We start from the raw sequence: 15,452 nt of genomic DNA, 5'->3' as shown, positions 1-15,452 counted from the left end.
ACAGGCACTTATTTTCTCACAGTTCTGGAAGCTAGATGCCTAATTCAGAGTCTTGGCCATTTTTTATTCCCATGAATAGCTTTGAGAGAACTATTCTAGTTTGTAGTGACTCTGGAAATCCTCGGTGTTCCTTTGCTGCTTCTAGATGCACAGCTGCGTCTGCCTCCATAATCAGATGGATGACCTTTACCTTCTTCCTGTGTGAACTTCCATGTCTGTTTCCCCTTTTGTAAGACACCACTCATAAGGAATTGGGAATAGCACCCAGTCTGCTGCAGTATGATCTTGTATAGCTTAACTGATAGTAAAAGAAAAATACTTTTTCTGAACAAGATCACATTCAAAATATAAAATGTAGGACTTCAATATGTCTTTGGGGGATACAGTTCAGTCCATAGCATCTACATCTGGCTTCAATTTACCCTTTCCAGAATAAGCTCCCTGTATTCGTCTTTAAACATCCATTTGGGAATACATGATGTCCACCCAGTCCTTTCACATTGGCCCTTGCTGTTTATTATGGACATCATGGTGTTTCCCCAACAAATCTACCACCCACTGGTCAAGAGTCATGGCTGTGGAGAGAAAATGGCTCAATTCCCAGCTCTCAGGGTGTTCTTGATTGCTTTAATCAAAGCGTGGTAATCCATTTCCAGTTACCATAGTTTGCAACTCACAGAAATCAGGAGTAATCCAATTGATCTGTGGCATAAACCCACTTCCATCGGGTTGATTCTGACTTATAGCAGTCCTAGAGGACAGTGTAGAGACCCTCATTTGGGTCTAAGACTAAATCTCTATAGGGGAAGACAGGCTCATCTTTCTCTGGTGGATGTGTTTCAACTGCTAACCCCATGATTTGCAGTTTAATGCTTAACTCACGTTGCCCTGGGAATCCTGTGGAATCACCATGGCCAATGTGAAAGATTTGACAAGATAATTGGGATCTGAGAAAGAAGGTCTTCTCTCTTCTTAGAGCTTTCTATTTCCCCTGCTATCTTGTAGTGCTATTTTTAATTTTGGAATCTTTACAATGTTTTTATTTTTATGAAGGAAGCCATCCTGAGGGGTGGGGGGGGTATTAAAAACATAAAGGCACAGCCCAGGGATCATAGATGAAAGAACCAGAAATATCGGATAAAGCCAACCAACAAACTGGCCTGACCAAATTTCAGCCCTCATAGTTTATATACTAGCAGATGTGGCAGAAACTAAACACCAACAAAATGATAAATAATTGAAAATTATGTGTTATGTAGATAACTGAATGGAAAAAAGGGATCTGATGTTCCAGGTGGGAACTGTCATGTAAAATAGGCCATCAGCACAGCCCTCACTATGAAGGGGGCATGTGAGTAAGGGTTCACAGGAGGTAAGAAAATGGGGAAACGCCTGAACCAAACCAAACTCCCCGCCATTGAGCCAATTCTGCTTCATAACAACTTTCTGGATGAGAGAGAACTGCCCCCTGTGAGCTTTGGAAACAGTAATCTTCATATGAGCAGAGACTCATCTCTTCTCCAAAGACTAGCTGATAGCGCTGAACATCTGACCATATTATTAGCAGCCAAAGCCAGTGTGGCTAGAGAAGAGAGAGTGGGCCAGAGTGGTAGGGGGTGGGGCCAAATGAATAACAGCAGACAGATTATGCAGGACCTTGTAATCTATTGACTCCAAGTAGAGAATTTAGTCAGAGAGTTGACAGGATCGAATTTTTCTCTTTGAAGGCTTAGGCTGATCATTGGATTGGCTCTGACTAGATTGACAATAGATCTGGGGGAGCATTTATTATACTGTGTAATTGGTAGTTGTTTATTTCATGAATTGCTTCCCCTCTTGAGTGAAAAATCTCTTATTCATTTTAATATGCTTGTTATTTGCAAATGCTTAAGGGACATAGGTCCATTTCCTTTATGATGCATAAGAAAGTATATATAATAAATGCAGTCTGAAAAGATTCCATTAAGTTCAACTTCACATATGATCAATACTAAATTGATCAATGCAATATAGTGTAGAAAGAGAAAAAGATTGAAAATGATTTTTCATATTGATTAAGATAGATAATAGTTTTAAATAAATAAAATATTACCTTTGGATTTAAAAATGAATGAAAATATAAAAGAAGTCAGGATTTTAGCATAATCAAATGCTTTAAGTAAATATCTAAAATGGCATGGAAAATAATGTGACCTTTTCCATTAAAATTAAAGCATTGTAAAAACCCTGAAAAGTTAGCCATTTCCTAAAAGACTATGTCTGGCATAATCAAATGACCAGTTAAGTATCCTAGAGTTAAATAAACTTGTCTCCTGAATCTAAACCAAATCGTATGTTTAAGATATGTGTGTATTACTTTCAAATACAAATTTTCAACTTCATTGAATTTTCAGACAATTCAAAGGTTTCGCTGAACTTATTTTTCTGCACCATCGTTTGTCTATTTGAAAGGCTCTATTCACAAATTGAGCTAGAAAATATTTATAAGCCCTATGGTGCCAGGCATTGGCAAATGTCTTCCCTTGTACATGTGCTGAAGGGAACAAGCCACACAACTGCTTCCCTCCTACATAATCTCTCTGGTTCATTGGCATTGGATGACTTTCCTGGGAACGCTTTACAGCAGCCTCTGCGGGTGCCAAGAGCCCAGGAAAGCTTGCTGGGTTGTTCTCATTCAAATATTGAGCTTGCTGGGTCCGCATTCAGGCATCTTTAGACACACTTCCTTCTTGCTCAGCAAACTGCTAATTGGCACAGGAAACGTCCTAGCTTTGTCCATTTTCTATAGAAGCTGGAAATGCTTCTACCTGACTGTGCTAGAAGATTATATTTTCAATCGTATGAATGTCCCAGATATTTCTATGCCAATTTTGAGAACAAAATGATACACATCCTCCTGTAGGTTAGTCTTAAACATTCTGATGTTACCAGTATAAGTGATGACAACCAAGAATCCCACAAAATTCAGGGTGAAAAATATGAGTGTTTGTGATAGTCATTTAAACGTCATACAACCTGCACATAATGCCTTTCTGTTTCTGTACTCTTTTCCTTAATTGGCCCATTTGCACGATTGTACACTTAATCTGTTTGTTACTCATTAGAAATAAGAGAGGCTGTTGTGGTTGGTTTCTAAGGAATATTTTTCCATCAGATCAAGAAAACGTGTTGCATTGCCAAGAGTACAGAAAATTGTCCTTGTATTTGTTGTTGGCCAAGAGCCCAAGTCTCACATATGTCTGAGAGAAAAAAAACCCAAAAAAACAAAACACCCTCTAATCTGTGGTGTTAGATTCTGTCTGCTTTCAGGAGACTGTGTAGTGCCACAGGCAAAAAGGGAGAAATAATGATTCATGTGAGCACTTGAACAATGTGCAGAAATCATTGAAAACTTTGTCATTTGATTGAGACTTTGAATGCTTATTTATTTCTACTTGCCAACAGCAACCTTAATATCTTGTCTTGTAAATCTACTTTCATATTGTGAAGTTTGGGGGAACTCCTTGAAAATGATAGCAACCAATGACATCTTGTCCTTAAATTAAAACAATCACATATAAGTGAGCAGGCAGGTGGTTGCGTATAGAACAAGCCTGTCATTACGAGTCTTTTATGCATGTCATGCCTATGAAGTTCATGCTGTCCTGTTGCCATTATTAGAACTTATTCGATTCATTAAAATTCTATGTGCCCACAGTAAGCCCGGAACTGTGAAAAATACATGAATGGATAGAAAAAAAGATGTTTCCTAGTGAACTTTAGATCCTGTTGAAATTGTCATTTATAATTCTTGCCAGTTTATTTGTTGGAATTAATTTTAAGGACGATAATATTTTATACCTCCACTCCCTCAAATTAGAGATCCATTAGTTTGTGAAACAAAGTTGAAAACAATTTTCAGGACAACAGTAGGTCAAAGAGCTTGATGCTTGAGAAGGAATAAACTGGCAGATAATTAAAACAGAATTGACAGTTCCCGAAATAGACCTAAAATACACGTGGGAATTTAGTGCATGGCAAAACTGTTACTTCAAATCAGTGGGAAAACATTAATTATTTAGCATAGCCAGTATTGAGACAGCTGGCTGGTCATTGAGAGGAAGATCAAGCTGGACTTTTATCTTATTATCAAATAAATTCTGAACAAAGCAATAATTAGAAATAATAATAAAAATGGAACTACAGGAATGTGTTTTATCATCATCACTAACAAAATATTTATTAACCATGATATATGTATATGTTTGTACATATACGAAAGTACATAGAGACTTCAAAAAATTCATTAATGCAATTAATTAAAAGACAATAGATAATTTTACACTTATATCATGTAATGGAGTCAGTATGAGTATGAGTATGAAAATAGTCAAATCAATAAAAGCACTTTAAATTAAAAGTACCATAAAGTACAAGTTGTTATGCCAATTGTTTGATAGATCTGCCGCATTGTTGAGTACACTGGGGGGGATTTTTGCTCTGTAGTGTAGAAACAATATTGAATGATAGTTCACTAAAACAAGAGAGATAAAGAAAAATTAAAAGTCTGACCCACTCAGACACAATTGCTGTTTGAATGTGTGGCATTTCTGACAAAACATGAGTAGTAGAAGACCAAAAAACATATTTCTGAAAACCCATTGCTTCCACAAAATAATACAACTTGTTGGATTTACTGGTTGGCCTGGGAAAGTTTGAACTCAATAAATAGTTTCCTATAAAAATAGCTCCTTCTTTTTGACATGTGAATTTAGTGCTCCAAATCATCTCTTGAGCACTGCTCTTGCTGTGTTCCAAAGGTTCTAGAATGCTGTTTACATTCTCATTTTATTCTAATACATTATCCTTTCTTCAATTCCCCAATATTTTGAAAGTAAAATGTTATTCAGTTTCCATGTGTATATTTTTTATTTTTCCTTCTGTTATTGATTTCAATTTTTTTAATAAATAATTTTATTGGGGCTCATACAACTCATCACAATCCATACATACATCAATTGAGTAAAGCACCCTTATACATTCATTGCCTTCATCATGACACTCTGGGATGCATTCAGAAGGGCCACAGTGGGGCACTTGGATCGCTCAATAAAGGGCTGTGCTGGTACCCCCAAATTAGGGTTCCCGATGAGACAAAATCTCACCATTCCAAAGAAATTTCTACCTGCCCCCTCCCTTTCATGAAGCACAGCTTTCTTCCAATGTCCTAACAGAAGGCAGAAAGGAATCATGCAAATAACGGGAGCATTCTGTTCCGCTTCAAATCAAAATTGATACATCTCTGGCACTCTGAGATTAATAAGTCTAGGAAAACAGAGGGATTTTCTTCTGGGTCTTACAAGACTTCTTTGACTTGACTAAAGTAGATTTATTGAGGTATTCCATGAGTAGCAAAAAAAGTTAGAAAAGTGTTCAGTCACAGCCGAAGGGTCATCTTGGTAGGCTGGAGGTTTCGTTTCAGTTGCATCATCAGAAGCAGAAAAAGGCTGGTGGATTCACGTCAGCATGTCGGCCCTTCACTGGGCTGTACTTTCCCCAGTCCAGACTTCCAACTCTGTTTCCTGGCCAAGACAGTGCAGACAGAGCGCTGGGAAACACAAGAAACCTTGGAATCTATGCCTAGAGCTGCAGAGGCAATGTAGTAACTCCAAGCTAAAGAGAAACAAAGATTTTTTTTTCAATTAGAAGATGGCAATAACAGAAAGTCAGCTGTCAAAGTTTGACAAACTATCTTTTCGAATTGGGAGTTAGTAAATTGCCTCTGCTGCTCCAGAGTACACTAAGACTTGTTAACAGTCATATTGTCTTTTTCTATGTAAGACAATGAATATGTCTTCATAAATTAGGTTTGAATTTGTGGTCTCTTTTCTTCTGTAGAGCCCTGATCGTGAGTCCTAAGAGTAACGTCTGCCTCACCTGTTGTGGCAATCACGGGTCTGTTCTCATCGATCTTACGGCATGTGGGAAGGAGATACTAATTTTAATTAGTTAAATTGGCTGGCGAGTTTAGAAATTAAAAATAATTATTGTGAAGAAAGTGGAAGTTTATAGAACAGGTCGTCAAGTTTACATCCAACAGTTTATCAAGCTTTTTTTAGTTTTACCCTGTTGCCATCAATATTTGCCCATCTTCCTCTTGTCAGAGATTGTCTACCACGTAACCCAAGTTAGCGCCCGTCTACTTTGTAACCTCTGACCCTGCTTTCCCCTCTCTGCTCCTCCTACCCAAGGTAACCGTCCAAGTCCATTTCGTTTAGTGCAAAGACCTGTTCTTGATTTTTAAATGTTAGTGGCTTCCTACCTTATATGTCCTTTTGTGATTAACCAATGTCACTCAGCATGATGCTCTCCAGGTTTACCCACGCAATGTGGTCTTTCACAGATTCATGTTTATTCTTTCACCTTGCACAGTGTTCCATTGTGTATATGTACCAAACATTATTTATCTAGTCCTGCATTGATGGACATTTAAAGTTTATATCGTTCTGCTATTGGAAATAGTGCTATAGTGAACATGGGTGTGCTTTTATTTCTCCAGGACATATACCAGATGGAGGGAGTGTTGGCCCATATGTTAGTTATCATTATTCTTTAATGTTGTGCAGTATTCTATTATGTCCACGTACCAGAATTTTATTTAGTAATTCTTCCACCAAAGAGCATTTAGCTTGTTTCCGTATTTCTGCTGTTGTGAACAGTGCTGAAATGAACATGGGCATGCATGCATGTTTATTTTGCGGCTGTTATTTTCTTAGGATATATACCATGGAGAGGAACTTGCTGGATCACAAGGAATTGCCAATCCTAACTTTTTTGCGGAAGAATCACACTGCTTTAGTAGTTATTCCATTTTGCAGTCCCACGGAAGTGCGTGAGGATTCAATCTCTCTATAGTCTATCTAGCATTTGTCCTTTTTGTTGCTGTGGATTTAACGTTGCTATCAAGGCCAGGGGGAGGTGACATTCTACCATTGGTTAGTTGGGCATGTCTCAAACAGCTAATGACCATGAGTATTTTTTTTTGTTTGTTTCTTGGCCACCTGAATGTCTTTGGTGAAATGTCTGTTCATGTCCTTTGCCCGTTTTTTCAACTGAATTATTCATCTGTGTCTTGTTTAGATGTTGGGGTTTTCTATAGATTTATAGAATAATCCCTGTTTGATATGTCATTTCCAAAAACCTTTTCCCAGTAGGTAGGTTCCCTTTGTACTTCTTTGATCCAGTCTGTTGATACACCTAATTATCTAATTTCTAGGCGGTTCCAATCATCTGTCCCAGGGAAAAGTGACCCAACAGAATGTTCTAATTATAGAGCAATATCACTGATGTCATATGCAAGTAAATTTTGCTGAAGATCATCCAACAATGACTGCAGCAGTAGTTTGACAGGGAGCTACCAGAGGCTCAAGCTGGATTCAGAAGAAGACACAGAACTAAGGAACTAAGCATTGCTGATATCACATGGATCTTGGCTCAAAGCAAGAATCCCCAAAAGATATTTACTTGTATTTTATTGACTATGCTAAGGCATTCGACGGTGTGGATCACCAGAACCGACATGGATAACCATGAGAAGGGTGGGAATCCTGGGCTGCTACACTGTGCTAATGCGGACCGTGTACATGAATGAAGATGCACTTGTGTACCTACAAGGGAATACTGCATGGTTTAAAATCCAGAAAGGGATGCCTAAGGGTTGCATCCTTTCACAATACTGACTTAATCTGTATGCTGAGCAAATAATCAGATGCGGTGGATTACATGAAGAAGAATGCAGCATCTCATTGGAGGAAGGCTTATTAACAACCTGTGAGATGCAGATGGCATAGCCTTGCTTGCTGAAAGTGAGGAGGAATTGAAGCACTTGCTGATGAAGGTCAAAGATTGCAGTTGTCAATTTCCTCTTGCTTGGATTCACAATCAATGTTCCTACAGTGGCCAAGAGATTTGCATCAGGCATTTCTAGGCAAATCTGTGGCAAAAAGACTTCCTTAGCATGTTAAAACACAAGGTATTACTTTGAGAACCAACTTGTGTGCCTGACCCAAACCATGCTGTTTTCATTTGCCTCATATACCTGTGAAAGTTATACATTAAATAAAAAAGACCAGGGTGGATGGAAGGTGGAGGAGAAAGGGGGAACCAGTTATAAGGATCTACATATAACCTCCTCCCAGGGGGATGGACAACAGGAAAGTGGGTGAAGGGAGACATCGGACAGTGTAAGATATGACAAAACAATAATTTATAAATTATCCAGGGTTCATGAGGGAGGTGGGTGGGGAGGGGGATGAGGAGCTGATACCAAGGGCTCAAGTAGAAAGCAAATGTTCTGTCAATGATGAGGGCAACAAATGTGCCTGACACACAATGGATGGATGCATGGATTGTGATGAGAGTTGTACGAGCCCCAGTACAATGATTTAAATAATTTTTTAAAAGACCAAAGAAGAATCAATGCATTTGAATTATGTTGTTGGTGAAGAATATTGAGAGTACCATAGACTGCCAAAACCTAACAAATCTCTCTTGGAAGAAGTGCAGCCAGAATGCTCCTTAAAAGCGAGACTAGGGAGACGTTGTCTCATGGACTTTGGGCATGTTGTTAGGAAGCATCAGTCCCTTTGGCCTTCCTTTGTCTGTGGGCTTGGCCTAATTCTTGACTGCTGTCACCTAGGGTCTGCAAATCTTATCTATAAAACAGGCTAAGGAGCTGATTTCTTTGTGACCTCATGTTTGGTAAAGCAGAGGGGTAGCAAAACCAAGAAAGACTCTGGACAAGATGGACTGACACAGTGGCTGCAAAACTGGGCTCAAGCACTGGAACAATTGTTGAGGCTGCCTTGGCGCTGGGCGGGTTATCTTCGGTTACACATAGGTCTGGTATGGTTCAGAATGCCCTTGAGGGCACCTAACCACAGGGTAGTTTTTATTTTGTGGTGCTATGGCATATGCCCATATCCCTGTCAACTCTAAACGGGGGGAGAGTTCTATTAAGCAGCTAGCTAAATTTTTCCCTTTGACTTTTACCTTTGGCTAGACCTTCCAGAGAACTACATAGGTTTAATTAAAATTTCTAATAATGACCTGAATCTCCTTAGCAAACCTGAATACATATCTTTGCTGTCTTTTCAATGTCTTGTCAATGTCCCAGTGCTGGCTGCCAAGGTCACAAAGAATTCAGCTCCTTAGCTTGTTTTATTGGTAAGACTCACAGGCTGTAGGGGACAGCAGTCAAGAATTAAGCCAAACTAACCCACCCAAGGGGAGGGTATTGTTTATATCTCCACAGAGAAAGTGGGACCAGATTTCAACCCAGTGCCGCAAGGTGTGAATGCAATATCCCGGTGTGGAGGAGGGAACCAGTGGAGAGGTCTGGGAGGCTGGCCCCAGCATCATAAATTAAGTGGATTCCTGCCCCTCCCCCGAGAAGAATTTGTTTCAAAGGACGACATTGGTTCTGCAGCTCTGGGAGATGGACATATCTGATCAGAGCACACGGGAGCAGATGAAGGGGGAGGAGGCGAGACTGGAACACAGCCTGGCCCACCGGGCCATGAGGATGATGTTCCTGAGTAGAGCAGCCAGTCCACAGAGAGAACAACATGGCTGGCCCCACTATGAGACATGATGCCCCTCAGTGACTAAGGGCGATACAGGGGACAGCACTGGAGACACAGTGTGGAAATTGCACCTGACCTGATCCCACCACACTGAGGTAAAGCACTGGGGGAGTGCAGCAGAACAGCAAGGGAATGGAGTGGCAAGGTCCTCAGGGAATGCTGAAAGTGGACTTTGGGGCCAGGGCGTGGTGCCCCAACAGACTGGACTGGAAAACACTCCTAAGGGCCAACAAACGATCCTTGAACTAACTGCAAGCTTTTCTTTTGTGAAGTGTTTTGTTCTTTATCAGTGGTTTGTTTTTGTTGTTTTGTTGTATGGTTGTATACTGTTGCTTTGTTTTCCTCTGTCTTGTTTTCGTGCATGTTAGTGTCTCCACAGGTCTGTCTGAATAGGACAGGCTGGATGAACTATCTGGAGGAAAAACAATGGGACCGACAGTTCCCGGAGGACTTGGGGTGGGGGAAAGTAGGGGGGTAAGGAAGTGGCGTTAACAAACACAGGGACAAGGGAACAACATGGGACCCAAAATGGTAGTGAGGGGGGAGTGGCAGGCCTGGTGGGAATGATCAAGAGTAAGGTTGCCTAGAGAAGAGGTATAGCTGTAGCCCAGGTGGGGATGGAGCATGGTAGTAGGGCAGGAGGAAAGTCAAGGGAGATGGAGGAAAGAGCTAGGAGCCAAGGAGCATTTATAGAGGTCTAGACAAAGACATGTACATACAAATATATATATAAGAGGATGGGGAAATAGATCTATGTGTCTATATTTATAGGTTTAGTATTAAGGTGGCAGAGGGACCTTGGGCCTCTACTCAAGTACTCCTTCAATGCATGAATATTTTCTTTGATTAAATTGTCACTCTACGATGCTCACCCTCCCGACACAACTGAAGCCAAAGCGGGTGAACAAGTAAATGTGGTGAAAAAAGCTGATGGTGCCCGGCTATCAAAAGAGATAGTGACTGGGGTCTTAAAGGCTTGAAGATAAACAAGTGGCCATCTAGCTCAGAAGCAACAAAGCCCACATGGAAGAACACACCAGCCTGTGTGATCAGGTGGTCCCGAAGGGATCAGTTATCAGGCATCAAAGAACAAAAAAATCATATCATTAGCTGCACACCTCCATGATACGATCACCGAAGACAAACAGGTGCATAAGCAAATGTGGTGAAGAAAGCTGATGGTGCCCGGCTATCTAAAGAGATAGTGTCTAGGGTCTTAAAGGCTTGAAGGTGAACAAGCAACCATCTAGCTCAGAAGCAATAAAGCCCACATGGAAGAAGCACACCAGACTGTGCGAGCACAAGGTGCCAAAGGGACCAGGTATAAGGCATCATGCAAATATATATATATACCATAGTGAATGAAAGGGGAAGTGCAGAGTGGAGACCCAAGGCCCATTTGTTGGCCACTGGAGATCCCCTCATAGAGGGGTTTAGGAGAGGAGATGGGTCAGTCAGGGTGCGAGGTAGTACCGATGAAGAAGACAGCTTTCCCCCAGATCCTGGATGCTTCCTTCCCCCAACTACCATGATCTCAGATCCTAATTCTACCTTGCAGGACTGGATAGGGCAGAGGTTGTACACTGGAGCATATGTGAGCTGGAGGCACAGTGAATCCAGGATGGATGATACATTCAGGACCAGGGGTGTGAGGAGCGAGGCTGGGAGAGTGGATTGTGAATGGGTTGGAAAGGGGGAACTGATTACAAGGATCCACATGTGACCTCCTCCCTGGGAGATGGACGGCAGAGAAGGGGGGGGGGGGGAAGGAAGACTCCGGATAGGGCAAGATATGACAAAATAACAATCTATAAATTATCAAGGGCTCATGAGGGAGGGGGGAGTGGGAAGGGAGGGGAAAAAAAAAAGAGGACCTGATGCAAAGGGCTTAAGTGGAGAGCAAATGCTTTGAAAATGATTAGGGCAAAGAATGTAGGAATGTGCTTTATACAATTGATATACATGTATATGTATGGATTGTGATAAGAGTTATATGAGGCCCTAATAAAATGTAAAAAAAAAAAAAGAAAAAGAAAGGAGGGAAAATATTGTTAAAAAAAAAAAAGAAAAAGAATTAGGCCAAGCCCACAAAGGAAGGCCAAATATATTTTAGGGATTTTCTCATGCAAATGACTCTTAACTCTTGAAATTTAGGTATATTGACTTATTAAAAATTCTAGCGGCAAAGGGTAATTTGTAGCCCAAGTTATTTTACTTAATGCAGTCTCAGAATTTCAGCTCTAATACAGAAACTCTTTGCTATTTCTGGGAAGAAATAACAGGCCCAGTCATGGCTTCTGTGGTTCAGGCAATAAAAAATCACCTTGGTAACTCTGACTTAGTATTTAATTGCTGAGACAACAGTTTCCAGCTACATGACACCGCAGATACTCTCCCACCTGCCTGATAATTCTTTCCACAAATCTTAGCTAATTCTCTCTCCTCTGACCACTCTCTAATTTACAAACTTCCATCAATGTAATTAAGCATTGTGGTGTTGCTACTAGTTGCTTTGAAAAAAAAATCATTTTATTAGGGTCTCATACAACTCATCACAATCCGTCCATCCATCCATTGTGTCAAGCACATTTATACATTTGTTGTCATTATCATTCTCAAAACATTTGCTTTCTGCTTGAGCCCTTAGTATCAGCTCCTCATTTTCCCCCTCCCTCCCTACTTCCCCATCCCTCATGAACTCTTGATAATTCATAAATTATTATTATTTTGTCATATCTTACACTGTCCGAAGTCTCCCTTCACCCACTTTTCTGTTGTCCGTCCCCCAGGGAGGAGGTTATATGTAGATCCCTGTAATTGGTTCCCCCTTTCCACCCCACCCTCCCTCCACCCTCCCAGTATTGCCACTCTCACCACTGGTCCTGAAGGGTTCATCTGTCCTGGATTCCCTGTGTTTCCAGTTCCTATCTGTACCATTGTACATCCTCTGGTCTAGTCAAATTTGTAAAGTAGAATTGGGATCATGATAGTGGGGGGAGTAAGCATTGAGGAACTAGAGGAAAGTTGTATGTTTGATCATTGCTGCACTGTGCCCTGACTCATCTCCTCTCCCTCCCCCCCCCCACCTACCCTTCTGTAATGGGATGTCCAGTTGCCTACAAATGGGCCTTGGGTCCCCAACCAAAACTCCCCCTCATTCACAATGATTTGATTTTTTTTGTTCTTTGGTGCCTGATACCTGATTCCTTCAGCACCTTGGGATCACACGGGCTGGTTTGCTTCTTCTATGTGGGCTTTGTTGCTTCTGAGCTAGATGATCACTTTTTTACCTTTAAGTCTTTAAGACCCTAGCCACTTTATCTTTTAATAGCCAGGCACCATCAGCTTTCTTCACCACATTTGATTATGTACCCGCTTTGTCTTTGGTGATCATGTTGGGAAGGTGAGCATCATGGAATGCCAGCTTAATACAACAAAGTGTTCTTATGTTTAGAGAGTACTTGAGTGGAGGCTCAATGTCCATCGCTACCTTAATACTAAACCTATAAATATATTTCCCCATAATTCTATTTTCCCATCCTCATATATAAATATAGTTACATATGTACATGCCTTTATTTAGACCTCTATAAATGCCCTTTGCCTCCTAGCTCTTTCCTCTATTTCCTTTTACTTTCCTCTTGTCCCACTAACATGTTCAGCCTTCATTTGGATTTCAGTAATTCCTCTTGGTTACATTACCCTTGATCATGCCCTACCAGGCCTCCTATACCCTCCTCACCACCGATTTGGATCACTTGTTGTTCCTTTGTCCCTGGTTTGTTAACACCACTTCCCCCCCCCCCTTTCCCTCTTCCATGTCCCCCTGGAACTGTCAGTCCGTTGTTTTCTCCTCCAGATTGTTCATCCAACCTGTCTTATTTAAACAGACCTGTGGAGATAATAACACGCACAAAAACAAGACAGAGCAAAACCAAGCAACAAAAGAAAGCAAAACATAACAACAACAACAACAACAAAACCAATGACCAAAAAAAAAAAAAGAAATAGAAAGAAAAGCCTGTCGTTAGCTCAAGGACTGTTTGTTGGCCTTTAGGAGTATTGTTCTGGTTGAGTCTGATGGGGTGCTAAGCCCTGGCCCCAAAGTTTATTTTTGGTATTCCTGGGACTTCGTTGCTCTGTTCCCCTTGCTGTTCTGTTGCATGCCCTTAGTGTTTTGCCTCGGTGTGGTGGGATCAGATCGGGCACTCTGCTAGCTGCTTTTGCAGGTCCTGTGGTATATTTAGGATGTTGGGATGTTTGAGTCACATTTTTGCCACTGTTTCAGTCCATCTCTGCCAAAAAATACCCCTTGCCTTCTTCAGTCCTCTACCAACACTGATGTCCTTTCTAGAAATTGTTGGGGTTTTTTTTCCCTGATGATGTGACCAAAGTAATCAGGCTGATGCTTTGTCTTCCTTTTCTCTAAGGAATATTCTGATTGTACATATTCTAAGATTGATTGTTCAATCCCTGGTGACCCATGGTCTATTCCTTATTTTGATTCTTTGCCATTGCTGTCGTGTGCTATCAAGTCAATTACAACTCATAGTAACCCTAACCCCAAACCCCAAACACACTGCCATCGAATCCCCTCTAACACAAAGCAACCCTATAGAACAGCATAGACCTGCCCCTGTACGTTTCAGAGACTGTAACTCTTTGTGGGAGTAGAAAACCTCATGTTTCTCCCCTGGAGTAGCTGCTGTTTTCAAACTGCCAACCTTGTGGTGTAATGCCATGTGCCGGAATAAAATGGTCTCTTGGGGGTTTGATGGGTTCAGTAACTTCCTAGAATGACACTAGAAGCAAAGAGATGTATCGGGTGATGTTTCGGAGAGGTGGCAACAGAAGAAGACCTCCTTTGTGTTTGGGGCGTGCCGCACTTTGTCTCCATGCCTCAACAATTCGCCAATTTAGGAAGCCCCAAGGAAAGAGCGCTATAAGGTGAAAGATTCCTTCTAAGTCATTCAAAACTAGAGCTTCAATATATACACATGATCTTTGAATATTTATGATTCACCGAATCACGTCTTCCCTCCACCCTCTTTGCTGCCTATGGGGGATGAAGCTGCTGCTCATTTGTACATATATAAGTATCCCTGGCTAGTTCAGAAAACAAAAGGCACCTCAGTTGCCCAAGAATTTCAAGGAATATTTTCAAAAATCAGAGACAAAGACTCAAGTTACTTTATGCCATTTTGTATCTTGCTCAATTTGTTTTCGTCTTCTTATTAGAGAAAAAGTGTCTTCCACCACACACAAACTTTTATATGACTTCAGTCTCTTATAGCTTTGTGTTAGGCTGAAATGACTCGAGAAATAATTCGGTGATTCTCATATATGTATAAGAAAGAGCTTTATATCAAGATGCAATTATATATCAAGAAAGCAGCTCAGCACAGTCCAACTCAAGTACATAAATTTGATCCTACCTAGTTAGTCCTTGGATCCCTGTTCAGACTTGTGCAGCCACATTCAATGATGCAGAACGCAGGAACAGGCCAGTGGGGCCGAAAACAAGGCAGGGCTCTGGCAGCTTCACGGTCAGTGGCAAAGAGAGGGGGAGGTTTCCTGGGCCTTCCTTAGGAGAGGGCCACATCCCCAAAGGGGCACTATCAGTCTGTGGCTTGATTGACAGATTTGACTCCACCCCTAGCCTGGAGTAACTGCCCTCTTATATGCTTTTGTGTTGTTTTTTAATGGGGAGTTGGTGGTACAGTGGTTTATTAACTGTCTTTCAACAACATGTCAGCAATTTGAACCTACCAGCCATTCAGCAGGAGAAGATATGGTGTGTACTTGCAGAAAGATGTTGTGGCAGTGTGG

The sequence above is a fragment of the Tenrec ecaudatus genome, chromosome 6 (genome assembly GCF_050624435.1).
Source record: "Tenrec ecaudatus isolate mTenEca1 chromosome 6, mTenEca1.hap1, whole genome shotgun sequence".
Lineage (NCBI taxonomy): Eukaryota > Metazoa > Chordata > Mammalia > Afrosoricida > Tenrecidae > Tenrec > Tenrec ecaudatus.
The sequence above is the reverse complement of the archived record's forward strand: the minus strand, read 5'-3'. Positions refer to the sequence as shown.